General features: G+C 39.7%; 1 protein-coding gene across 9 annotated transcripts in view; it reads right to left on the bottom strand.

Moving 5' to 3' along the window:
- ATXN1 (ataxin 1) overlaps positions 1-27,911 on the bottom strand; it is a 428,550-nt gene that overhangs the window by 372,854 nt on the left and 27,785 nt on the right. Inside the window, exon 1 of one of the 9 annotated variants that reach the window (XM_019665730.1) lies at positions 1,631-2,082. The exons of the other annotated variants lie outside the window; for them this stretch is intronic. The gene's annotated coding sequence lies outside the window, so the exon portion shown is untranslated. Of the gene's footprint in view, positions 1-1,630; positions 2,083-27,911 lie in introns of those variants that run through there. 9 annotated transcript variants of the gene reach the window in all.

The following is a 27,911-nucleotide window of genomic DNA, read 5'->3' as shown; positions in this document are numbered from 1 at the left end:
GTGAAGCAACGTCCTCCACAACTAGACTGAAGAACAAAACAACAGCAACTTGTCTGTTCCCCTTCCCCCAATTCCCCAGCACTGTTCCCATCCCCTCAATTCCCCAATAAAAAAAAATTAAAAAAATAAAAATATGGCAAGAAAATATAACCAGAAAAGAAGTTTAAATTTTGAAATTTAACTTTGTGCAACACAAAGTCTATCCAGACATTAATATCTGATCTTTACTTCCAGAAAAAGTCATATTTTGGCTTTCTGTTGTGCCATGTTCACCACACTAGACAAGAAATATTATGTGCCTGTTCAAGTTCATCTGTATTTGCTGATCTGTTGTAGCTCCACAGCAGAAAGAAACTTCTCTATTACTATTAACCTGCATTTTAAAAGGCCAACAAAACAGCTCAGAACTAAGCAAGCAAAATCTTTCTGTCATCTGTCTGAGACTGTTACAAATTACAGGCTAATCGCAGACTCTGTGACCTCACCACCCAACGTTTTACAAATTGAGTAACTATTTTCCTGTCAGTTACTACTAACACGACAAAATAAAAATGAAAGGGGAGCAGGATGCTGTAAGTGAGGAGTAGGTGAGGATGGAGAAAGGAGGAGAACAAACATGTCTCACAGAATTCAGAGGCAGATTGGTTCCAAGTGGGCTTCGGGAAGGGCTGAAGTCAGAAAAGCGGAGATGATGTTTCACCGTTTGTTTATTCATGGTTTTACCTTGGGCTCCTTAGAGTGAAGACTGAAAACTGTTTGTGGGTCATAGTAAAGACAGTTCTAAAGCACAATGTGACTTCCAGGGAGAGCTAAGCCAGACCACACTGCGAGAGCCAGCAGGGCAGATACTAAAAAGTGATAAGAAGAAAAAGAAGCACTTGTTTTTATTAACAGAAGACCTCACCAACTTCCTTGGACTTCCCCAAATGAAATGTCAGCCTCGCATGATTTTGAATAAGAATCAACTTTGCCCCTTAGAAGAAAAACATTCAGAATTCAGTATTTGACCACATAGATTTTACTCATCAACATATCAAAAACATTAAAAAAAAAAGTAAAGTTCTCAGTAGGCAGCAACACAATAGAGTTTAAAAAATAAAATTCTCAATCCGCTCAGGATAAAACACAGTACTTAAAATAAACTGAATGACACCTAAAATAATCTGCTGAATGAAAAGAAAAGCTATTCAGAGTAAAAAAATAAGTTATTAAGCAATGGAGGCTTACTCTGTATTCCTCACTCTTCTTGTCAGTTACATTTTTATGAAACACATGTGGCAGGCAGTTCAAGCATTCCATTCCGGCTTCCCTATCTATACAAATTCTGGGGTCTTTCCTAGCCTTTCCTTCAGGCTGCTGGCTTTCCCGTTAGTCAAGCTGGTAATTCGGACAGGCTCTTTGGAGCGAGGTGCTCAACCCTTTAAGAATGAGTGCTGGCAAGGACGGGGGGGCACACTTCTCCGTCTATGGGGTACAGATGAGAAAACACTCCTGTTCTGCCTCTGTGGTTATTGTGTTTCTGCTGGGTGTACATCGCGCTGTGTCCTGGACGGCCTCCCCATGGCCATTCCCAGTTAACAATGTCATCAAAGAAGGGCGGGAAGGAGAGGAGGGCCAAGTTTAACCTTACCAGGAGATCAGATTGTCTGGTGCCTGCCGAGCAAAAGTCCCGAGATACCAGCTGAATCCTGGCCATTTACAGAGCAGCACAAAACTAGTCCTGTTCCTTTTACTGCTCAGTTGCCATGGCCGACCCAAACAGTATACCCGGTTCCTCCGTCCTCTAGCTTCCTAACCGCCTCCCACAGACTCCAACGTGGGCAGGAGAAGGTAAAAACTGCTCATGGAGGGAACGTAGACGCTGAAAAGGATTGAAAGGGGATCTAACAGGCAGATCAGCCCTGAGGGTGTCAAGTGGTACTGCAGACATTCTGGTTTTAGCTGCAAGACTCTGCTTCCCTGAGTTTTCACCTAATTTGTAAGTGAAAAACAGATCTTAAGAAGGAAAAGAAACTGGTTCAACCCCCAACTTGGGAAAGTGACTAATCACCTTTAAACTCTAGTTTCACTGCAATCAGCAAAACAAATGGAAAAAAAAAAAAGGCAGCAACATCCTGGATATAGTAATATCTGAACAGGGGCAAGACAGGAGTGAATGTCAGAGTCTAGGTCATGAGCGATAAGCCCTAGGAATAATAGGATAAATATTGTGATTTTTCTTATTTAAAACAAATTCATATTTGCAATCGCCATTTAAGAAAAAAATCCAGACACAGAAACCACACAGAGAAAGAGAGAAAAAGAAAGATTACCCTAAAAATAAACCACTGGTTAATTTTTTATAACACATTTTGAAACGTAAGACAGACCAGTCAGTGCATAGGGCTCAGGGAATGGAACACCCGGACTCGACCCAGCTCAGCCACTGTCCAGCTAAGTAAGTCACCATCCCTTTCAGCCACTTGTTTCTTCATCTAAAAAGTGGAGGAGGGGTGGAGTGAACCATCTTAAAATTCCCTTACAACTCTGAAATTGTCTTTATAACCTCTATGTGCAGTATTGCAGCTAAGTCTGAACAAAATCCTATGAATAAGACATGGAGACATATCTTAATTCTAACAGCGGTTATGCTGGGCCTTGGGGCGATGCTTCGCCTCTCAATCTGCTTAATTTGGGAAGCTATTTCTATCCGCCTCAAACAGAAATTATAACTAACAGATAGTGGTGACATACAACATTGTGAATGTACTTAATGTCACAGAATCCCACATTGAAAATGGTTAAAATGGCAAGTTTTATGCTACACATATTTTAGCAGAATAAAAAAAAATAATTAAATCTATATAAAGGGGGAGGGGGGCTGTGATGGAGCCCACACTGTATGAATGTTTTGGAGTTAACAATAAAAAATGTGGAGTTTAGTTTTCATTGCCTATCCACTTTAATGTGTGTCCAGGGTCTGTTAAGCATTTCCCACTTTAGCCCAGGCTTGAGAGAAATGGCTTATTTGCTGTTTCACAGAGCAGTTCCTTAATTCTCTTTGCCTTTCTCTCCCCTTCCCCACCAAAATTGACTGTCATTCTACAGAATCAGTCAAGTGCTACAAATCACTACTAAAAGCTCCTGGGAGGCACTCCCTCTAAGAATCTGTACAGATCAAAATCTCAAGTGCTTACTTGCCTAGGGACTGCCATACTGGGAGGTGTTGCTTCTTTTTAAAGAATAAAAAACAGATGCTCTAAGCTGATGAAAGCAAATGTCCTTTCAACACATCTCTTCTCTAGCACTTGAAACTCTTACCAACGAGAAGTGCTTCCCACACTCAGTTCAGGAGTTTCTGCACTTTTTACTTTTTCTTTGAAGTTGCAGTGCAGTGTGATTCTGCACCTGGGGTAAAACGACTCCTTATGGGGAGCCTTCTGAGGGCACCCAAACAAGGGCTTGCAGGCAGAGAGCTGCTTAAATCCAAGTGTGACACCGGTGGATACTGTCTCCCTATGTCAGAGCTAAAGTAATTCAATTCTTCTTGACAATCTTTACACGAAGTCTCAAAGTTACACACACAGCCTTAGTCATTTGCAAACTTCTGCACAAATATATACCTAAGAACACTTCTGCCTTGCTCTCTAAGCACTCCAGGGTGAACTAAGTGAGGGGGAGGCGGTGCAGAAGAGACCAGGAAACGGAGAGATCTAACCTTAGCCCTACTGGTACCCTGGAAGCCTCACAATTTCCCCAGGCCTCTCCTCTCATCTGGGAAATGTCTAGACGGAACCAAATAATACTACAATCTCTACACACTGGAGCCCTCTGTCAATCTAAGTGATATGAATATGACACAACTGCCCACAGCAATTTACATAGCAAGCCAGAATCGAGGTAGTGAGCTCACACTGGGACCGGAAGAGTGACGGGAAAGTAAGGACTAGTGAGAAATGAAATCCATGTAGGATTCTAGCTCTACCTAAAACAATTATTAAATTAACCCTACTGTTTCACCTGGTCCCATACTATTATGTTCTGCGGAGATACGTAAGCAAGTCTGGTCCTGAGTGAGGCAGCTGTAACAGGCAGAGGCTGAAACTGAATCATGGAACAGAATCAAATCGAGTAGCTTCAACATCGAGTTCAATTCTTTCATTTAGTAAGCAAGCAAGCAAGCAGCTGAGGCCCGCCCCCTGAGCTGTAGTCCTGTTTCTCCAAGTACGTGTCAGGCACCTCTACCTGGAGGCCCCACTCAGTTCTGCTGGGCTCGCCAACTCAGTGAGTGGTGTCAGTTACCCAAACCAGAATTCCTCCCTCTCGCTCACCTCTGATGGCTAGTCATCTGTCCTCTCCATCCTGCCTCATTAACATCTCTCCAGCCTGCGTGCTCTTCCCATTCTGTCACTCTCAGGGCCATTAGGAGCTCCTGAAGAACAAGGGGCCATCTGTCCTGATCCCGGCAGAATCCCCAGCACACAGCCCGGTGATCAGCCCAGGGCAAGTGTGCCATGGTTACTGAGTAACATTCCTCTGTCACCTGCATTTCTATAACTGATTTCCTCCCTGGTCCCCTTGCCCACTACCTGGCCCCTTATCATGCCCACTGCAGAGCCTAGAAAAATGAAATTTCTAAAACACATGCCTGATTTTTCACTTCCTATTTAAAATCCTTCAATGGGTCTACATTCCATTCTAGGTAAAATCTAAATTCCTGGATTTGGCGCCCAGGCCCCGCTTGACCTAGTCCTTGAACCTTTCAGGCGCCGTCAGGCCTGCCCCACTTGGCACCCACTGGCCTGCCTGCTGTTCTCTCAGCTCATCCATATATGATTTTTGCACTTCTACCTTTCGTTGCACATGCTGTCTAGATGACTTTGCACACCCTTGTCTAAACGACTCGTTACTCTTAAAAGCTTAGTTTGAAGCATGTGACCTGAAAATCTTCTCTGACTCCCTTCCCCACCAGTCAATCTGATTTAGATGTCCCTTCTCCATGGTTCTGTAACACACAGGAGTCATAAAGGTTAACACAGAGGAATAGTGGTGGAATTTGCTGTCTGCTCCCAGCACGACAGGTCAGAGACCATACTTATCTAATGCTTTAACCTCAGTGCCTGGAGCAGAATTTAACCTATAATAAGCATTAATTCAACAAGAAATATTTGTTGAATTAATGAAGAATGGAGAGAGGGAGGGAGGGAAGAAGGAAGGAAAGAAAAACAGGGAGTAGGGAAAGAGGGAGGGAGGGAGGGAGAGAAAGAGGCAGGGGAGAGGGGGAATCAAAAGAAAGAGAAACCCCTGAAAGGATTAATTGCTTTTGAAAATTTTAAGTAAACCAGTTAATGTCAGAACTGGGGTAAGAATCCAGGCTTCTTAATTCTCTCTGATGGATCTTTTCCTCCAAATCCATCCTACAAATGGCTTTTCAGGAATTTCTTCTCTTTCTCACTCTTATTATCTCCTGCTAGAAGACCTCCTATAGTTTTACTAACTACTCTCAATCCCTGTCTCCAATCAGCTCCAGATTTATATATCCAATTATCTGCTACCTAGATGTCCCACTGGCAATTCAAATTTAAGATAAGAAATAAAATAATTAACATTTCCTCTTGCCCCCAACGACAAAAGAAAAAAACACAGCCTCTGATATCACCTGTAGCTCCCTGTGCCCATTTAGAAGTTACCTGAAACAGCAATGCAGATACTACGTAGCATTCAGGTTTTTTTAAATTTATCACTTCTATACCAGGATACATGCTGTGTATTTTACATATTTTATCTCATTTAACCCTGCCAACAAAACCCGAATAAGAAATTGTGTAACTGGAATTTGGAAGGGAATAGGGTTCAAGGAAAGAAAGGAAAGAAAGAAAGGAAAGGAAAGGAAAGGAAGGAAGGAAGGAAGGAAGGAAGGAAGGAAGGAAGGAAGGAAGGAAGGGGAAAAGGAAAAGGAAAAGAAAGAAAGAAATGAATTTAATATACGAGCACTTTGTCAGAAGAAAGAACTTTCTAAAAGTACAAGTCACTTCTGCTTCCAAACAAGATGGCGAGGTTGTTCAGGCTGGAGGTTGGTACATTTCAAAGTTATGACCATTAACTAACATAAGTATCCAGGGAAATTTTTGGAGGAAAGTCGGAGGTTAAGTCTCAGGAGGAGGGAAATAGCAGACTGAGACAGGAGTGGTCTAGTGGTTATGAGATGGGAAGTGATTTGGGGAACAACAAATTTATTGATAAGTCTTAGAGAAAACTAAGTTTATGTTAAGATAAAGGCAAACACTGTAAGAATAAAATAAAATGTATTCTTTTAAAACCAGCAAAAGAAAATTCAGCTTATCCAAAGGAAGGAAGGAAAAGAGTTTTAAAGAAAAGAAGCAAAAAGAAATGGCAGTAGAAAACATTAAACAAGGCTGCAAAATTTTAATAAAAATAACTATAATAAGTATACTTGGTGTAAAGACACTAATCAAATAACAGAGACTAGTATTGCATTTAAACTACACACAATATGTAGGAAAAAACAGTGACCCATTTAAAATGAAAGTATACAACGTAGTTAAAAATAGGGATTTAAAAAACGAAAATATGAACAAAAATAAAAACAAAATTTGGGTTAACATTTTTAATATCAGACAAATGGAATGTAAGGTGAAAGCATTACAAATGACCATGAGTGACATTATATACCAGGGAAAAGGAACAATCAATGAAGAAGATTTTATGATCATGAACATATATGGAGCTAACAAAACATCCTCAAATATTTAAAGCAAAGACTATGGAGAAAGTCAGATAAATAAAAAATGTAGTTAGCAAACAAGAAAAATAAAGGAAAGGTTAAAAATTCCCCATATTTTCTGGGAATTAAAGTACTTACTATTAAACAACCCCTGGAGAAAATGAAGCAGAAGTTGCAAAATACTGAGTTAAGTAACAATAAAAGTATTATATGTCAAAATTTGTGCGGTGCAGCTAAAACATGAGGGTTCACCTCAAATTCTTGGCTGATTGAACAGCCTACAGATGTTGTGACCAGATCCATATCAGCAGACTGTAGAAAAGGAGAATTATCAGAGTTAAAGATACATTTCATAATAATTAAAGGGTATATTCATTAGGAAGATATTAGAATCATGAAAGTGTATGCACCTAGTAACAGAAAATTTTCAAATCAGTGATCTAGAAAAAAGAGAGCAAATTAAACCCTAAGTAAGGACAAAGAAGAAAATAATGCAGATCGGAAATGAATGAAACAGGAAACAAGCAACAGTTCATTCTTTGAAAAGATTAATAAAAATCAATAAAACTCCTAGCAAGATTAATCACACAAACAAGAAGAGAAAACAAAATACACCAATATGGAAAAGGGAATATCACTACAGACCCTATCAACACTAAACTGATAGTAAGGAAATATTATAAACAACTTTATGCCAATAAATTCGACCACTTAGATAAAATGAATAATTTCTTTCTATATTTCTAGAAAACATAACTTACTAAAACATAACTAAGAATAAATAAAAAAAAACCCGAATAGTCAACAATCTGTTAAAAAATTGAATTCATTATCAAAATCCTGGGCACACTGGTGCTTACAACTGTTCTGTTTCCTGATTGTGGTGGTAGTTATACAACTCTACACATATGTTAAAACTCATAGAATTGGACACCAAAAAAAGAGAACATTTTACTGTATGATAATTTTTACATTAAGTTATTTTTAGGACTTTTGCACAAAAACAACCCCAGGCCCAAATGGTTTCACTCTTGAATTTCACCAACTATTTTAAAAAGAAATAAAATCTTATAAAACTTCTTTCAGAAAATAGGGTAGACAAAAAACACTCCAACACAATTTAAGAGACCAATATAACACCAACACCAAAACCTAGTAAATACTATATACATGGGAAGAAAATTATAGACAAGTGTTCTTAATGGACATAGTTGTAAAATACTAAATAAAATATTAGCCAAAAAAATATCCAGCACTAAGTGAAAAGAATATTACATAATGATAAGTTGTTCTTATCCCAGGAACCCAAGGTTCGTTTAATATTTAATAACAAAGTAATTTACCAAATAGGAGAAAAACTATATGATATCATATGAAAGGATGAAAAAGAACTACACAAAATTTAATGCTCCATTGCTGACAAAATCAAACAAATAAACATCTCTCAAAAATTCAGAAATAGAAGGAAACCTCCTCAACCCAATAAAGGGCAACTATGAAAAACTTAGTGATACCATACTTAGTGGTGAAAGAGTAAATTTTTCCTCTTAAGATAAGGAACAGGGCATGGTTATCTACCCTCACCAATAAGTGAATTTAGCAGTCCATAAGCTACAAGGTCAATATACAAAAATCAATTGTATTTCCTTATCTAAACATTAAACAACTTGAAAACCAGGTTCTAAAAAATTAAATTTATTATAATATCAAAAAACACAAAATACAATGAAATTTTACAAGAGACATGCAATGCCTCTTTAACAAAACAGGGAAGCAATGCTGAGAGAAATTAAGAAGTAATAGAACAAAGAGATACACTACGTTTTTAGATTGGAAGTCTCAACATTGTTAATATGTCAATTTTCCCTAAATTGAACTCTCATAATTCAATGTGATCCCAACAAACTTTTAAGAGTTTTTTATTTTTTAATTTTAAGTCAATTCTAAAATTTACATAGAGCTCTAAAGGAGCTAGAACACCCAAAGCACTCTTGAAAAAAGAAGGATAAAGTTACCTCTAACTCACACTACCTGACTTACCATAAAGCTATTTTAATAAAATCAGTATGGTATTGACATAAGTATAGCATGCAGAGTGACAGTCTTGAAACAGAACAAATATAGTCGATTTATTTTTGACAGGCACTAAGGTAATTTGATGATAAAAGAAACTCTTTTTAATAATTATTTCATACATTTCAAAAAAATATAAAAAAAGTTGAACCTTGACCCCTACCTCACACCACTAAAATTACTTTGACATAATTATAGACTTAAATGTTAAGGCTAAACTAAAATGCTTCTGGGAGAAAACACTGAATATTTTACTAACCAGAAGGTAGACAAAATTTTTATAAAAACAAAAAGTATCTTTAAAAAATGACAAATTAGACTTCATTAAAATTTAAAACTGCTTATCCAAAATCATAGTAAAAAAATGAAAAAGTAAGCCAAAACAATGGGAAAATGTTGTAATACATATATCTGACAAAGGACTTACATTCAGAATATATAAAGAACTCTTATATTATACACCAAATAAAGGCAACCAATCCAATTTTTTAAATGATCACAGGACTTGAACAGACACTACACAAGAGAAGATATATAAGTGGCCAGTAAGCACATAAAAGAGATGCGTGACATCATTACTCATCAGGAAATGCAATTAAAACCATGTGATAATACTTCATTTAACCACTAGGATAGCTAAAATTAAAAAAGAATGAAAACACCAAATGTTGGTGAGGATGTAGAGTGAGTGGAACTTGCATACACTCATGGAGGAAGTATAAAATACTACAACCACTTTAGAAAACGGGCAGTTTCCTATAAAGTTACACACCTAGTAACGTCCACTCCAAAGAAAAATGAAAATGTATGTCCATAAAAAGACTTGTACTGGAGTGTTTACAGCGGCTTTCTTCATAACAGTCAAAAACATGTAAACAACTCAAATGTCCATGAGCAAGTGAATGGATAAACTATAATGTGTGTATATATGTACGTACACACACACACACACACACACACACACACACACACACACAGTGGAACACTGGTCAGCATTTTTAAAAAATAATGAACTACTGATACATGCAACAATGTGGGCAAATCTCAAAAATATGTTGAACAAAAGAAGGTAGGCACGAAAAAGTACATACTGAACAATTCCATGTGTGAAGTTCAAGAACAGGTAAAACTCATCTACTGTGAAAGAAATCAGAGCAGTGGTTGAATATGGGAGGTTGAGAAATGACAGGAACAAAGACTCTTTGGGGTGACAGAAATATCCTATATCTCGATTAGAGTGCTGGCTACACAGATGTACCCATTTATCAAAACTCATTTAACTGTATGTTTAAGATTATGCATTTACTGTAATGTATAAATTCTTCCTGAATAAAAATGAATGTATTAGTCAAAAGACAGATACACTTTCTATCTGGAGGGTCTGCCTGGAGATAACCCTTATTCTTTGTAAAGAAACAGTGAACAGAGACATGCTTCAGTGCAAAAGGCCTTGCAAGGGAGACAGCAAATGAGAGAAGCCAAAGGCAGAGGAAGAACAGTGGTCTGCAGAGTGAGAAGAGAAATAGAGAAGACTGAGTCAGAAGGGGAAGGTGTAAGCCGAACAGGAAGGCACGCGTGAACTGAACGTAAGAAGTAGAAAATGAGAGGCATACAGTTGTGTTTCAAAACCAACCAGCTACCACATTAAACCCAAAAAGAACTGAAGGCAGTTTCATTTGGAAATTGTCCTCTTCTTCTCTCAACACCTCTGTTCATCAAATGGAAAGCAAGGAGAGGTAAACTCAGTGAAGCTATGAACCTGAACCCAGCTCTGTCTTTTTTGTTAAGCAACCACCTTCAGTAGAATGCCTTCCAGGGCCAACATCCCGCCTATGTGCTCTGATCATTGATAAACATCACACGGTGAGAGCCGTTTGCCATTTATATATGTGTACATAGTGCTAGGATAATGAGGCTCGCAATCTATTCCTTCCCTCAGTAAGTGAATGAAACTATGATGACGTATCCCTCCGAGGGAGTATCCTAGTTAACTGAAGCCCAAGCTGGCCTCAGGAACCACAGATAACATTTCTCCTCCTTCCAGTTAAATGAATACGACAAGCGGGAGATGACTCACATGTACAGTTAATGAAGCAATTAATGCCAACTCTCCCTCCTTACTCATCCCCTCCAGTGAAAGAATCACGTAGAAGTATTAATCCTCGCTGAAAAAAGTGGAGAGAATGTGAGCAAATTAAACTTGACCACACAATGGAGCCATACGGGACAAGTAGGAGAGTTCCTGGCCAAACTCTTTGACTCTAGAGGGACCTTTACATGATTAAGTTTCAATAAGATTGCGCTAAGCAGCCCTGCCTCTACTTCAGTTCACCAATGCTGGGGTTACAGGAATAGCTTTGTGAGGCATTCCTATAAACTTAGCTTACTCACTGAATTTTTTAAAAGGACAACAGAGCCAAAAGACATCACATGCCTCTGGTACATATGCTTGTGTGAATAAGCATCTCTGAATTCGACCTGATATCGTGTAAATGATTTGTCAGTTTAGGCTACTTGTGTATTAATCCAAAAGTCACCTCTTGTTTCTAGAATACCTACTGAGGTATCTAAGAGAGCCACGTACGCGTATTCGAGAAGGAGAGAACCTCAGAAAACGTCTAGTTCAGGTGATTTTGGTGTGTGCATGGGGGTGGGGGTTGACTATTACATTCAACTGGACCCATTTTGATACGGCACACTGTTTCCCCACCTGCCGCCTCCCCATCCTCACACTTAAAGTGTGGTCCCTGGACAGCAGCATCAGTAGCACAGGGGAATTTGTTAAAAATCCATATTCTCAGGCCCCATCCTATTAAATCAGAAGTCCTAGAGATAGGACCCAGGAAGCTGTGGTTTCACGAGCCCTTCGGGTGATTCTGACTCCAGCTCAGTTTAAGAACCACTGCCCCAGGGTGTGCTCCTCTGCCCCACTGTTTCTGTACCCCAAATCTCTCAGGTGTGCTGGATGGACAAAGTTAAGATTCAATTGCCTTAGTTTTACAGTACTGGGGTCCAGAGAACTTACGTCTCTTGCGCATAACGAAGGTGTTGAAGAGTGGCCAAGCCAGCATCAAAACAACTCTCATACATATGGCATTTTATAATCCATTTAAAATGGACTTCCAAAATCAGCCTGTGAGGTAGTCAGAACTACCCTCAATCACAGATCAAGCTGGACTCAGGGAGGTTAATGACTTAGTCAGTCTATTACAAAACTAAGTTACCGAGCTGAAACCAGACCCCCCCCATTTCCTGATTTCCAGATCGGTGTCCTTGCTGCTCATGGTGGGGGCTTGGCACCCCCACAGCGTAGGCCCATGCATGTGTGCAGGCCCCCGTATGTGTGAGAGCGTGCAGATTGAGAAATGATTGTAAATGGCAGGAATCATATGTCTAGCCCAGACTCCAAAATAACATTAAAAATAATTCAATAGAACGTAATAGGCAAATTTTGACTGGCCCCATCAGCACGTACTACTGCTACTCTAATTTCTCACTTCCACCCACCTTTATGAGCTAGCCCCCATATCACTAGATTTAGAAGAACACCATCTGACTGAAATGCAACCCAACTACCACCAGCGTTTGTAAAGAGCTACTCAGAGAGACAGGGATGGCAAATTCCCTTAACCCTCTCTGATCCATTCCTTTTGTTGTGGTTTTCCCTCTTGGCACTTTTTAAAAATACAAATATTCATTTTGGAAAATACAGAAATGACAAAGAAGGAAATAAAAATCTCTCAGATGACACTTAACATTTATCCTATTTCTAAGTCTAGCTATGTTAATATTTAATAATGTGTGAATATTACTTAATTTTTTTAAAATTTGGAATATACTGCCTAGTGTCCTGTGTCCATTCCTTTCAAAGCTCTGTTATGGGTATAGGCTAAAGTGCAGGGCTATATTAAATCATAAAGAAGCAAGATACTGATGTCCTAATTCTAGTTTTAATATGTTCCAAAGAGGGGTTATTAATTCATTAAAGTAATTAAAACTTTTTTTTTTACCCTAGGTAAATTCTTACCTAGATAAATTCTAGGAATTAAGAGCCATGGGACTTGCCAGCTAACGTGCATCATCCAATGCCAAGCAATCACAAAAGCGGATCTCTGTAAACTCTGCTCTCTGCCTGGTCCACAGCTTTGGGCATGAACAGAGGAAGGGTCCTTTCATTTTTCACATCATTACTTCAAGTGGACATATGCTTTCCCATTTCTCATTTGGCAACAAAAGGTCTTACAACTCTCCCTTTTTAACTCACCCTCCACACTGGGTCAGAAGTAAGATCCATCTGCATGTGTCACCACAAATCATGAAAATGGCTTACACACGTTTCTGAGCACATCTCATGTGCTTGGCACCATGCTACATGCTTTTCATATATTCTTGTATCTTTCTAACAGTCTTAAGATGCAAATGTTATTATTTTACTAATAAGAGTAAAGACAGAGATAAGGACTTTAAGGCTTAGAGGGGTTCAATAACTTAGAGATAGGGACTCTGGCTTAGACAGGTTAAATAACTTGCTCGAAGTCCCACAACTTTAAGATTTGGAACTGCGTGACTCTGGAACCTACACAATTTGTTAACTCAAAAAAAAGTTGATGACTATCTGCCATCAACAGCAGTAGTTTCCAATATTACTTTCTAATCAAAAATTTTACAGACTTAGGGCAATGGATACTTTACTCTTAATGTCCATTGATCAAGAGAATATACAACAATCAAAAAGATGCTATTAATTTAGTAACACTTTAAATGAATTTTTGGTTGATGAATCATAATATCAGCCAGCTCTATGTATTTGGGAGAAAGCTCCCATTTCTGTGTTTTTGATGTTAATTATTAAGTCTGCAGACAATGCTTAATATGCATATGGCTGTGTAGGCCCTCCCTTATAAGAACTGTGCTTTCCCATGTGTTCTGGCATCTACAGGTTAGAGGGCTAGAAACTCCAGCATTTAAGCTCAAGTCCTTAGTGTGAAATGCCATGGTCTCCACAATTTGGCCTCAACCTACCTTTCCAACTGTGTTTCCTGCCACGCCCTCAACACACCCTGTGCTCTACCTCTAGTTGTGATAGCCAAGTAAGTATTCCCCAAAGTACTGGACCTCATGCCTATAGGGCCCCAAGCCATTTCCACTGCAGTTCTCGGCCTGAAGAGCTCTACCTCCATTGAGACACAGCTCAAATGTCTCCAACTCTGCAGAGCCATTCCTGACAACACCACTACCCCCTCAAGGCCGAAGTAATACATCCTTCCCTTGAGTGATCACAGCCTTCTGTGAACAGCTCTATTATGAAATTTAACACTACAAAATAAAAGGATGTGCACATATCTGAGTATTCCTCCCATCCAAAGCTCTGGAGCGAAGGGTGGTGTTTATTCATCAGTGTCCCTGGCCCTTATCCTCATTCCTACCATATATGGTAGGTGCTGTTCGTACAATTAATAAATTAGTACCAGGGCCGGCCAGGTGGCGCGTTGGTTAAGAACTGGCCTGGGACGCCAGAGGGCCCCGGTTCGAATCCCACATATAAGGGCCAGTGACGCTGCCCTCCACAGCTAAGATGCTGAACAACAGCTTGACCTGGAGCTGGGCTGCCATGAGTCACCAGCGACAGCAGGTGGGTTGCCATGGGCTACCGTGTGTAGCCAGCAGCCAGCATGAGCAGCCGTCCAGAATCCAGCGATCGATCTGCCTCTCCCGGGAAGAGCGCAATGATGGTGCCAACTTGGGCCAGTGAAGCAACGTCCTCCACAACTAGACTGAAGAACAAAAGGGTAGCAACTTGTCTGGAAGTCAATTTGAAAAACAGCTCTTACCACTAAAGAAGCTTTATTTCAGTATGCTGTAATGGCTGATCATCTGTAAACCATCAAACTCAACTCACAATGTCCCTCCTCCAAAAGTAGGAGGCAAGGTCTCACACTAGGACTTGGAAGATCTGAGTTTAGGTTCTGTCTCTCCCACTAACCACCCAGCTCTGTGACCTTTAGGCAGGTCACATTCTTTCTCTGACCTTCCACTTGTTCACTGAATTGGCGTGGGGTGGGGGTGGGGAATGGAAGAAGGGGAGGGTGTTACTTCTAGTTCTTACTTGCTGCAGTTCTATGACCTGCAAATTCTATAGACCAGGGCTGGCAAACATTTTCTTTAAAGCCCCCCTAGTAAATATTTCAGGCTCTGTTGTCCTACAGTCCCTTTCATAACTATTCAATTCTGTGATTCTACTGTGAAAGCACCCATAGACATTAGATAAATGAGTGGACATGGCTATATTCCAATAAAGCTTTATTTACAAAAAACAGGGAGAGGGCCGGATTTGGCCCTCAGGCCATGGTTTGTCTACTCCTGATCTGGACTAATCCCTCCATGCTGCTATGCAGTTCACAGTGCTTGATCTGAAGGTATAATTTATGGGATGTCTATCCCAAAGTCTCCAAGGGACTAATAAAGAGTACAGTGAGGAATATGAGGTACACACCACCACTCTCCCACAAGAAACTTGGAAATGGGGGAAAACGATTGGTAAGAACAAGACTGAATGGATTAGAACATGCACATACAAAGTCAACTGAAGCAAGCAAAGTACCACGACCACCACCACCACCACTCCTTGCCCTGGCCAGCACCTGATGAGTCATGTTCATATGTTCAAGAAAAGACTGCGTCGTCATCAAAAGGAGGCTGGCTCAGCCAGGGAAGTAGAGTCACTCACGCTAATGTGGGCAGTGTTGAGGCTGTCAGCAGGGGGCAGTGGCTTTACTGGCAAGGCCACCCTAGTGCGATGACTACAGCCAATGACTAAAGTGTTTCTGGTCCCACTAAAATCACCACCCTCCTCCTGAGAAGAACAGAGCAGCAGGCTACGTAAGCTTGGTGCCGCTTAACAGTAATGCATCCCACTTCCTTGTTCCGATTCCTTGCTCCCCAAGCAACTACATGGCTCCATATAAGATGTTTCTTTAGGAAACATTTGCACTGTGACTACTGCTGCTTCCTGCAGCCAGAGAGCAGCAATTTCCCGAGGTAAATCAATACGGTAGCTTCCAATTATGATTTACATCCCCATGTAGCTTGACACAGTGAGACAGTGTGCTGATCACATGGGCCTGAGACTATGTGAGGGATGTTTCTCCCTGTGAATTAACATGCTGGCATAATGGTGCCAGCTCCGGTTCCTATATTACATAGCTCTCTGAGTAAGCACGGCAAGCCCCAGACACACACCTGCAGCCAGCTCTGATCTGAGGGACTGAGCGTGGTGAGCGTGCAGAGATCAGTCAGCCCTCTCCTACAGCATCGCTAGCACACCCCTTCCAGCTCTGCTCGCTTTCAACTGATTTCCACAGCACTTATTAGGTCAAGGAAGCCAAAGAGCACGACGCTTGAGGACAAAGTTTATGTCTGCATCTCTGTGCACATACAGAATAGGAACCAGCAGCAGATTTAAGTACGCAATCCAAAAACCAGAGCAAAGTAAGTAAGAGCACAGCCAATAACCCACAGTACCAATTAGTGACTGGCACGGCTGCCACAATAAGGTTCCATAAAGCTCAAGAATGTTTTTTGTTTTTTTTTTTAGAAAACCTAAATCGTGGTGTAGGATCAATGACATCCAGAAAATGATAGCTCTCTTGCCCTATTAAACTGAAAAACAAAGGTTCAATACTGAAGTCAGGAAAATTTTGGCCACAATAATATGACAATGAATTTTGCCTATTAATACGCCTGGGGTAAAATGAAAGAGACAGCACAAGGTCAGTGCCCGCTTCCCTAAGTCCTGCCTGGGTGTGCAAGGCCAAACGCCCACAGACCAAGGAGGAAAAGCAGAGCTAACTGCAAAGAAGGAGGAGGATTAAGCACCTCTTTTCCTGTTCTCTGTGACATGATCCATTTTCCTCCTCCTGTTCCAGCACTTCTAAGCTACAGGTCATGCTCATCCCCACAGAAGAACCGAAGGAGTTAAGGGAGCCGCTGGTTCCCAAGGAAAACACTTTTACATTTGTAGTGTGTTTCACTGGAAATGCTGTGTTAGGTTGCACATTCCAACTAGGAATTAAATATTATATGCTTACTGGTAAATTATCAAAATGTAAACCAACAGCTATAGCGGAGACCATCTGAACTGCCAAGAATGTTAACACTGTGATTTTAGTAAGAAAGAACATTTCCCCCTGCTGTTTAGTCTGCAGCTACGTTTGTTCTTGATCATATGTTCACATGTGTGTGTATAATGCAGACACAAAGATGATCACACACTTTTGTTCCTAGTTTTTCACTTGAAATACCAAAGTAGGATGGTCTTAAGTGCAAATATGCAGCAAGATAAAAATTATCATTTTCTAAGTATTTTTACACTTAGTATTTTTTTTTACACTAAGTATTTTTACATTTTTGGAGGTGGCTTTGCTTCCCTGGCCACTGTACTTCCTGGGTACTGTGTAGTAATTTCCCATCACAGTTAGCACAGTTCCTTGCACACAATGAATCTTCAATAAACATTTGTTGAATGGATGACCCTCACAATATCAATTCCAATTAAGAGCAATCCGACCTTTCAAGTCAATTTATGACATGAGAAATTCTACATAACAGAAAATTTTAACTCTCTCTAGTCCTCTGTCTTCTTGTATGAACAACTATTAAGTGTTTCTTCATCAAAAATTCCCCAGGGCAGAGTAAACACGCATATTTTCTTATATCCCCCAAAGCACAGGATGAAAGAGTAACTTTACATCATTTGTGCAAACTGAGAAATCACCTTTTGAATTCATGCTAAACAGCCAAATACAGCAGCAGACTGTCAAAAACTGTCAAGCAAAATAATTATTGATTGGAGCATTAAAATTAAAACTGAATGTAGGTTAATAGATGAAGATGGCTTTAAGAAAAAGCATGTAATCTAAAACTAGAAAAATCACACAGTGAAATCTGCCAGTCGGGCTTGTCAGGCTTAGAATGAAAGAATTCAAAGAAAACAATGATAATAATGAAATAAAAACTAACCACACAATGGCCTTTGTGACAGCGTGATAACAAAGCCAGGTTATCCTGATGGCCCGCATCCCACGTGCCCTCCTTCATCAGCCCTAACATCAATGTCAGGAGCTGGGTTACGAGATTGAAACTGGTGGTCATCAGCTCTGTGATCTTCATCCTAATGGACTGAACTGGGGTCTTCACTCCATAAAAAATCCCTCTCCCGGGATAGGGGTGGATTTACAAGTATCCATCTCTAGGCTGACAAAGCTCAAGTTCACATACACATGGAACTGCAGATCCATACATATAAATTAATGCCCACCATCTCCATCTCTCTCAGTCCACATGCCCAGAACAGAACTGCGGCTGTCACAACCACTGACAGTCCTGACCTGTTCCTAAGCCAGTCTCTCCCTTCTCAGTGAAGGGCACCACCATCCTCGAGTTTTCTCTTTTCCTTCCTCCCTACTTCTAATCCATCAGTATATCCCATTTATTCCCCTGTGATGCAGAACTGAAATTCACCCATTTTTCTTCATCTCCATCCCACCACGTCTTATCTGGATTACTGCAATAGCCTGCCAAACAGTATCGCTGATTGCTTCTTCGTTATAGCCATTCTCCCACAGCACAAAAGCCATCTTTTTAAAGCACACTAGATGCCATCACTTTCTCTGCTTGAACACTCTCCAGGGTTCCTATAATGGGTTGAACAGGAGGCCCACCCAAAAGATGTGTTCATGTGCAGGAAAAAGGGGTTTTGCAGAAGTAATTAAGTTAAAGATCTCAAGATGAGCTCATCTTGAATTGCCCTGATTGGCTCTAAATCCAATGACCCATGCCCTTTATAAGAGACAGAAGAAGACAAGAGACACAGATGTGAAGGAGAAAGCCATATGAAGATGGAGGCCGAGACTGGAGTGATGCTCCCACAAGCCAAGGAACACCTGGAGTCACCAGGAGCTGGGAGAGACAAGAAGGATCCTCCCTGGGCTTTTGGATGCAGTGTGGCCCAGCTGACATGTTCATTGCAGACTTCTGCCCTCCAGAATCATGAGAGAACAAATTTCGGTTGTTTTTAGACACTGAGTTTGTGGTGATCTGTTAGGGCAGCCGTAGGAAACGAATACAGTCTCCTCCCATGTTTAGAATAAAATCCAAGTCCTCCTGCCTCTCCTTCCAGACCCAAATGCTCTACCTGACCTCAGGGCCTTTGCTCAGCCAGTCTTTCTCCCTGCGATGCTCTTCCCTGACTCATCGCATCCCCACCACTCCAGTATTCCAGTGCTGGCTCCTTCACATTACAGGGCTCTCTGCACAAATGTCACATTCTATGAAAGGCTTTTCCTGACCTTCCCGGATAAATAATCCCTCTTGCCACCACCATCACTCGCTATCCCCTAACACACCCTGCTCTATTTTTTAATCGGGAAATCCCGAGTATACGTATGGGTTTACTTGTGGTCTATCTCCCTATGACAAGGTAAGCTCCCTGAGGGCAGGACTCAGACCACACTTGTTCCCTGCTATATCTGCAACGTACCCACCATGCCTGGCACAGAGGAGACAGTAAATAAATATCAGGTTGCATAAGAATGAATACATTATTTTTCTTTTTTTTCCACTACATTATAAAAGCCTGACTTGATGGCGCCATCAAGAGACACTGGCTTCAGATTATCTTCCTGTTATAAAGCAAGCATGCTACTATTATTCTTGAGAATATCTGAGGTATAACCACTCTCCCACTCTCTTCTATTAAAACTGAGTTGATCAAAATGTGGCTTTTCCACTTTTAATATTTGGGTCAAGATAAAGCATAGTGTAAAGCCAAGGCCCACATCATTTATCAGCCAGCCATGTGACCTTAGGTAAATAATTGCTCCCTTTGAGTCTGTAGAAAGGAATGCTAAAACTTGCTATGTCTACATCCACAGGACTGCTATGAGAACCAATTGAGGTAATTTATTCAACAAAATATTTCTTCAGATATTTTGCAAGCCAGATATTGTGCCAGATACGGTGACACAGCCAGAATCCAGACAAGAAATGTCTGCCCTTATCAGGCATACATCTAAGTGTACAGTTTTGCAAACTGTAAGCCATTGTGTAAATGTAAAAATGTATGTGATTTGTGCTTGAAACACCAATATAACCAGCTTCCCATTTCCAAATGGTTCCAGTTTTCCTGCTCTGCATGCTTCTTAATACCAATGTAAATCAAAAGACAGTTCTCTAAAGATAGCTACTAGACTCTTCACTCAATCAGTCACGCATTTCTCAAACGCTCATTTGTCTCACACGGAGCAATTTCTAATACAGAAAAAAAAATTAGAAGCGGCCATGAGCAACGTTACGGCATCTAGTCACCTCGAAATGTGGATGCTACAAAACTCCGAGGCATAATTTTTTCATTATTTCAAAATAAACAAACTATTTTAAATATGTACCAGGTATGCTTGCAATGCCCTCTTAACGTAGTTCGTATGTGGCCATGTCGTGGCCATTTTTAATCAAATAAAAAAGGGTAGCCCCACGGCTCAGCCTGAACACCTTACCCTGGAAGATATCCAACTCTCTCAATTCTAAATTAGTGGTTCTCATAGACCTTTTGAGGGGACAGCAAATTCTTTGAGGATCTGATGAAAGCTGCACAGCCCTCTCCCCAGAAAAACACATATACCTAAAATGTCGCACGGTAACACACTTACTGGGGAGCCATGGAACATTCTGAAAAAGGTCAGTGACCAGGAGTGAAGGATTCCCAACTGCCTTATTGTAGTGTCAGCACAGCCTCCCCTCACCTGCTCACCCACACACACTGCTCTCCCCTCCTTCTGGCCGGCCCACAAATTAGGCGCCACCGTCAGTTCTGTCATCTCACCAACTATGCAGCCTTAGCTGAGGTTGAGGAAATGAGAGCCGAGCCAGGAGATAAGGACTCCGAGCCCACATTCTGCAGTTTTCCCGACTGTGACTGCAGCAGTGGGGGCTGGGAACCAGACACAGGAGGTGCAGTTCTCAGCCAGGGCCTCCCAAGGCCAACAGGGGCCCAGAGTTCAGCAAACAGAATGACGGGGAAGTGGAGGAGCAATCCGAACGTTGACGTTTTCATTTTACTAACATGCTCTGTTCTTTTTAAAATTCAAAATGCACTTACATGCTTGTTCTGCGTGACGGTGTGAGGGGAGAAAAATGTATTTAAATGGAGAAAAGCCAAAGGGCAGCCTAATTACGAACAAGGATTGTTCTCATTTTTGTTGAACAAAAGTGATCCGGTACATTCAGCCATCTAAACTATTGCTTTTCTTGGCTATGTGTATGTGGGTGTTGAACCCACAGTAAATAATGAAAAACATCCAAAATAACAGGGAAAATTCTAAAATTATACAGAGAAAATATGTTAACTTATAAAGCCTCTGGGTCATGACAGGAACCAAACCTGATTCTATATCAGCTTTCCCAAACACTATTAATATTTTTTACAATAAAAATTAAGGTTTGTTAAGTCCTTTAATGATTCTAACTTGCTAAAGCGGAACATACATTGTTTCTTCCCTCTTTCTGTGTAGGCAGTGGAACACTGGTTTCCTACTCTGCTCCCAAAGGACTCTTGTATTTAAGAGTTTAAAACACAAACACACACACACAGAACTGAGATTTTTCTTCCAAAGAAGGTACAAGGCGTTTTTACCTAAGAACTTTGAATGTGCATACTCATGCATAAAGTTGTCTTTAAATAATGTTGGCATGCTACATTTAAAATATTTAAGGCTATATTCACATAAACATTTATGCAAGCTTCTTAGAAATAAAGGAGAATTCTGCTAAGGATTAAATAAGTCAGTGCCATGATTTATAAATTATTTCAACCAAAAAGTCTAAACTTCAAATTCCTGAAAGTAATTTTCCAAGGGTAGAGGGCATTCCTTTAAGAGAAAGAGTGGCATACTATATTATCTTTCTTTCTTTCCTACTTTAAGATCTCAGGTGTGCAATCTCTGGGGACATTTTAACTTTATAAAAAATTTACGTTTTTTGTGATCCTCTAAAAGGCAAATCTATACGCAGTTAAAATGAGTTCAATTACCCACAGTCAGCTCACACATAATTTATTATTACAAATCAACTACAAAAAGTAAGCTGTAATTATCACTTAATCCTAAAAGGCCCAAGAGAGAAAACTCAAATATAATCTTTCATAGATAAAATAAAATTGTGTTATGTATCATCCTTTAGTGAAACCTTTTATTTTTAAATCTAGCAAGTTTCCCTGCGTAGGCTAAATTTCCTTCAGCTTTTCTGGACACATTCCCCGCATTCAACAGAATCAGTTCCAATGTTTAGTCAGAAAAGAGGCTCTGGAGCATTAAGATAATTACACAATTTTAACTTCTAAGCATATATTTTAAAAAAATTAATAGCATAGTGTACTTCCTTGCTTAGAAGGAAACTTAAATTACAAAGAATCTGACTTTCCAAATTCCTGAACCCAAGAGCCATTAAAAAATAGCCCAGGAGCCCCGCTTCACTGACTATTTATCACAGTACATTTCTATAGTATGAAGGTTCCTGGCTATTGTGTAATTTCATATTCATGTCCATTTCTACTCCACTGTGCCTTTTAGCCCCAAACTGAAGCATGTTGATTCTGGTACAAATCATAAAAGAGACTATGAGGAAGGTTCAAAGTAACCTCAAGCATGATGACTTCACGTTCAAAAGATTTTTCTCATGTTAATAACATTTAAATCTTTGCCTCTGTCTGACTCACAGGCCTCAGACTGGAAGTTTAGCCCCATCAGCTATTCCAGTCAGGTGAGCAAAGAGCTTCATTGTCCTGAGCACAACGTGAAAGGGCATTCTCGTTCTACTGGGCAGGCTAAATATGGTCAAATTTCACAAGAAACTGACACAGGTGAGGAGAGAAAAAGAAATTACCAGCCCGAATTCCTCAGTAGGAATCTAGAGAAAATTCACAAAATCTCAGCAAGTTTTTTCAGTGTCTTTTTGATTAATGGGAGGAAAATCCAAAGCCCCAAGACTTTTTTCAGATTCTGTGGGCAACACAGTTTTCTTCCAAGCATGTATGGTAACAAAGGAACTGTAATATCTTTCATGACAATGACCTCTAACCGAATCAAGTGTTCATCACTTGGAGACTATCCAGTTTACGCCATTCATACAACCAGGACAAACAGCCCCATGAATAGGGGGAAAGGAGTCATTGGAGCTGATTATTTACAACCTCGCTCTGATATAAAAATTTTAATGGGACAACTGCTGAGATGCACCAGGATTGTACACGGATGTGCAGTAGTTGGGCAGCATTTGTCTTTCCCGCCAAGGTCTGGGCCTAGATGCTATTCCCAGTTTCATCAGAGAAAGATAAGCGGAGAAATTCAGACCAAGCAGGGTTCCCAAACATGACTCAATTTAATAAGTCAAACCTGTTAACTAAATTATGGTCCATTTGAGGGAAGAAAGGCCAGGTGATGAAAAATAATTACTTATTAAAGTTTTGAAAAATAAAAGTGGCTATTTGGTGTTACATCACGATCCCTTGGTTAAGTAAAATGAAAAGCACATTCATTTCTTCTTGCTTTAATTGGTGTATCTTGCTTGTATCTGTGGGACACTGGTCTCCTTCTCTAGAGCCATCTTAAGTATGAAAGCCAAGTTTTCTGTTTATTAAGGTTTCCAGAATTGCTATTTATTACTCTACTACTGCATGTTTTCATTCCAGAGGTATGTGATTGTTAATTTGTTATTGCGAGTTTCTTAAGGAGTCAAAACATCCAGAGAAAAGCATGAACTACACACAGCAATAAAGGCTGGAAAATGTCTCGACAATATAGAAATGACTCACTGCCTAAAGATACGGAGGCCTAAGAAACACTCTCTCCTTTCGATTCATGGTAAATTTGTTCAGATATAACAAAAAACAGCTCAGTCCAGTTTTCCAATCAGAAACCAAATTTAGAAAACAAACCAACAAAAAATCTTGGTTGAAATATCCTGTGAAAAATAATTTTGAACTATTTTTTTTCCTTTCTCTAGTCAGTGAGGTCAATTGTCACTTGCACTCAGTCTACATATTTGGCTAGTACCTCCCTACTCCCACATTCATGCTCTCTTCCAACAATATTTATATACAGATAAGGGTCAGAATCATCTCTATACAAATTGACTACATTTATTCCAACATTTTTCAGCACTATTTTTTTAGAAAGAGAGAAAAAGCATCGAAGTGAAGCCTAAGCATTTCTAAGAGAAAAGATTCACTAAATGCAGATCTTTTTGATCAATTCAGATCCAAGTGCACAAGGAGCAAATCCACATGGGCAGGAAGGATGGTAAATATTTGCTAAGTAAAGGCAGCTGATATTTCTCTACCCTCTTGACCCCTTGTCCTCCAAGTCCCTCTCCCCACCATACCCACATACATTTTCCTTTTGGCCATAACATGAAACTTAATCACTGGATTAAGATGAAACACTAGAAGAGAGCCTGTTACACTTCGTGAACTATAAAAAGTTAGAAGGTTTCCCACTAATATTAAGAGAGACTTAATATATATTTTAGTGTCACTGCTGAACTGAATCAGAAAACATCCAAGTTTATAGAACTTATCTTTAAGGATGATGCCAATTATCATTTTAAATGCAAATTACTAAGACCTCTTGAACTCAATTATGTATGACATAAAATAATTTCTTAACAGGGTCCTTCTTCAGGTGAATCTCCTAAGAGTTCAAGCCATATGGAGCCTAATTAGACAGAGAACACATTCCCTCCTAGGTCTGAGCTAGTATGACAAATAATATTTAAAAACCTTTTTTTTTTTCCAGAAAGTGATAACAGTTTGAAAAAAATACTGGTTTATTACCAAAAATTCTTCTCGATTATGAAGTCACTGCTGTGATGTTATAATATGTACAAAGATAATTACAAACATAATAAATAAGTGGCCAGATTCTATTCCCTGTCTCTCTTTTTCTCTCCGTCCCTTCTTCCCTCCCTCTCTCTCTTCCCCTCTTCCTCACTCCTTCCCTAGTAAATTAGAATCAGTGAGTTTGAAATTTTTCACTAGTTGTTTAAACTTTTCAAATATCAGTAAAATCATAAATAGATGCCTTCAATATGATAAAGGAGCAATCAATTTTGGATCCAGATATAGATATTAGGGAAGAGGAATAAATGAAATGTACAAATAATTCCAAAGTGAAACTTGTTGAAATTTTCAACCACCATATATATCAGTTCTCCATATAAATATATATATATATATATATATATATATATATATATATTCATAAAATTGGGTTCATATAAGTCACCTTATATAAGAAAACAAGCCCACATTATAAATCTTTAAAAGAAATATTGTTTTAAGTCTCTTACATACCTACAGAAAAACTTCAAAATAATAAATTACTTATCACTTTGTGAAGGGTGTAAATGTCTAACTAGTATGTTACTTTGTACACCTGAAACTAATAAAAAAAAGAACTATAATTAGTTAATGTATATACAATATAAAGTATATTAATAAATAGTGCTATATAAATTCTAAATACAATGATGGAAGGGTCATTTTGGATGGTGAGAGTCAGGGGAAGTCTGAAAAATGAGGTCAACCAAGGGAGATTTGGGGAAAAGATAAGCAAAGTAGGCAGGGCAGTCATAGGTTAAGGAAAAGGTTTTGAACAGGATGCAGAAGCAGACTATGCATACTAATGATCGGTCAGAAGTTACACAGATTGTCTGAAGAGAAGAGTTGATATACAATATCTAAGGTAAAAAATGTTAAGCATCATGTTAAATATTTAATAGTTAACAGTAGTATATTAATTGGTTTTGGTGAAAAACTATTCCTTATGAGTTTCTCAGGGTTTAATTAGATAAGAGAGGCCAAAATACTTAATACAAGAGCTAAATAAAATATAGAAGGACAATTAAAATTTTTATATTACTCAGCTTTTTAGTTCAGAAATCTCAGCTTTTGCTATCTTAAAATAAATGGAGTATGAAAACCAAAAAAAGATAAATAAAAGAGATGGAATTAACATTACAAAAATAAATTACTTAATGAATAGACTATGAAAGCTTATAAATTTATATTCTATAATTATATATAATAAATAAAATATAATGCATGCAAATCAAAACTCCTAAAGTGCTTCCTTATATACTTTTCCTTTCTTATGTACTCGTCTTAACATTTATTAGTCTGTGATATTATTTGTATTACTTTTTAGCATACAAAATCTTTTTTAATAGGCATATTACTAATATAAACTCAGATATATATGAGCATGAATTCAGACTATGAAAGGATCAAAATTTTAAAAATTTCTGTCCAGGGAAAGTGAAAAACTCATCATATAGACCATTTCCTCCATTTACCAAGCAGAGATGCTATTGGGCACAAAAATAACTTCAACCATAACTGAGCAACTTGAGACGCTACACTTATTCACCCACTGCACACATATCTATTCACCGCGTTCTACTCTATAACGATGAAGCTGCAAGGGAAAATTTAGAGGTTACTTAGTCTAGCTCCTCATTTTATCTGAGAAACTCTGAGGACCAGAGAGAGCAAAAAGCCTTGAGTATGGTGAGTTTCTTAGAGAGAGGACAGCAGGTCCCTTCCCTCCCCACTGCTTGCTTTTTCTGCCTCATGGCCCTGGACGCTGACAGGCAGCAAGGGCCTCGGTCACCTGGGGGCTGACTGGGAGTCAAGACATCTGAGGAACAAAATGCAGCAATAAATGACATGATACAGTGAGCTGTGCAACAAATACACACGAATGGAGGGTGGTGGGGAGGCAGATTCGTGTGGGCTGAAATCGAGGGGGAATCTTCCTGCCCTGGAGAAGGGCAGGCTCATGCTGGACATGCACGGTGGAGCGAAGGCAGAGGGGTCGTTAGGGAGCGCTAGGAGCAAAGCCCCAAGGTCAGAAATAAACACAACATGGGCAGGCAAAGTCTGAGACTGAGGGAAGATACCAGGCTTTGTCCATACTCTCTACAACCCTAGGCCTCCCGCTCACCAGCCCCACAACCAACCATCCTCCTCCATATGCCTGGTACCTGGCGCTAAATGCTACACAAATAAATTACAAAGCTCCAAAGTAGAAGAATATACTAATAGTAGGCAAAGTGCAAATAGTATTTACTAGGTGATAAGTGCTCTTACAGATGTCTTACATATATTGATTTATTTAATCCCCACTTTTCAGGTGAAAACACTGAGACACAGAGAGGTTAGGTAGGTGATCTGGCCAAGCTAGGAAATGCGGCTTATATTCAAATCACAGGAGATAGCAGAAATATGGTGATTGACCACACGGGCATAACCTTCCAACAAGTCTGGATAGCAGCTTCAGAATAGCCTGGCAACCCCTTCCCATCGCCAGCTTTTACTCCTTCTGGCTCTCCTTCTGACAATTCAGTCCTAATTGCTAAGGATTCGTAAGGCTGCTGTCACCTCCAGGGCTACTTCTAAAAGCCTCTGAGAGCTGATCCAAATGGATGGTTCTTTAGGTACCGCAGCAACCCAAATAAGTGGACGACTGAGAAACCCTGAGACAAGCCCTTCTAGAGTGATTGCTGCCACCTGGCAACTGAGGACAGATTTTAAAAACATCCTCCCTTGCTGTACAAAGTATCTGGTCACAGAGTTTGCTATCAGCAGAACCAGGATTAAAAGCTGTGACCTCTGCCTTTTCTCTCTCATGCCCTTATTCTCCCAAGGTATATATTTATATTTTTTGCAAGCAGCCAAAGGAAAACATCAAAAGGAGCCTTCCTGTGGGGTTAGCAGTAAGTGAATGTAACGGCTGGACGGAGAGAACAAAGAGAAAGTGAGTCATGGATAGTGTGTTCAATCTATAAGCTTGCTCTGAAATGTTTTCTCCTCTAAGCTTGAGCTGTTGCCTTTCTACTTACTTACTCACCCCAAAACTCCGAGACTCTGAGTTGGACTCTCACTAACACTGAAAGCTCATAATCTGTCATTCAAATTTTAGGCATTTCAAGTTGCAGTGCCCATGTCCTTTCTACAACAATATAACATCAATGAGGCAATAACTGCAATGGCTTAAGCAGGGAG

The sequence above is a fragment of the Hipposideros armiger genome, unplaced genomic scaffold (assembly GCF_001890085.2).
Source record: "Hipposideros armiger isolate ML-2016 unplaced genomic scaffold, ASM189008v1 scaffold_449, whole genome shotgun sequence".
Taxonomy (NCBI): Eukaryota; Metazoa; Chordata; class Mammalia; order Chiroptera; family Hipposideridae; genus Hipposideros; species Hipposideros armiger.
The sequence above is the reverse complement of the archived record's forward strand: the minus strand, read 5'-3'. Positions and strand labels throughout refer to the sequence as shown.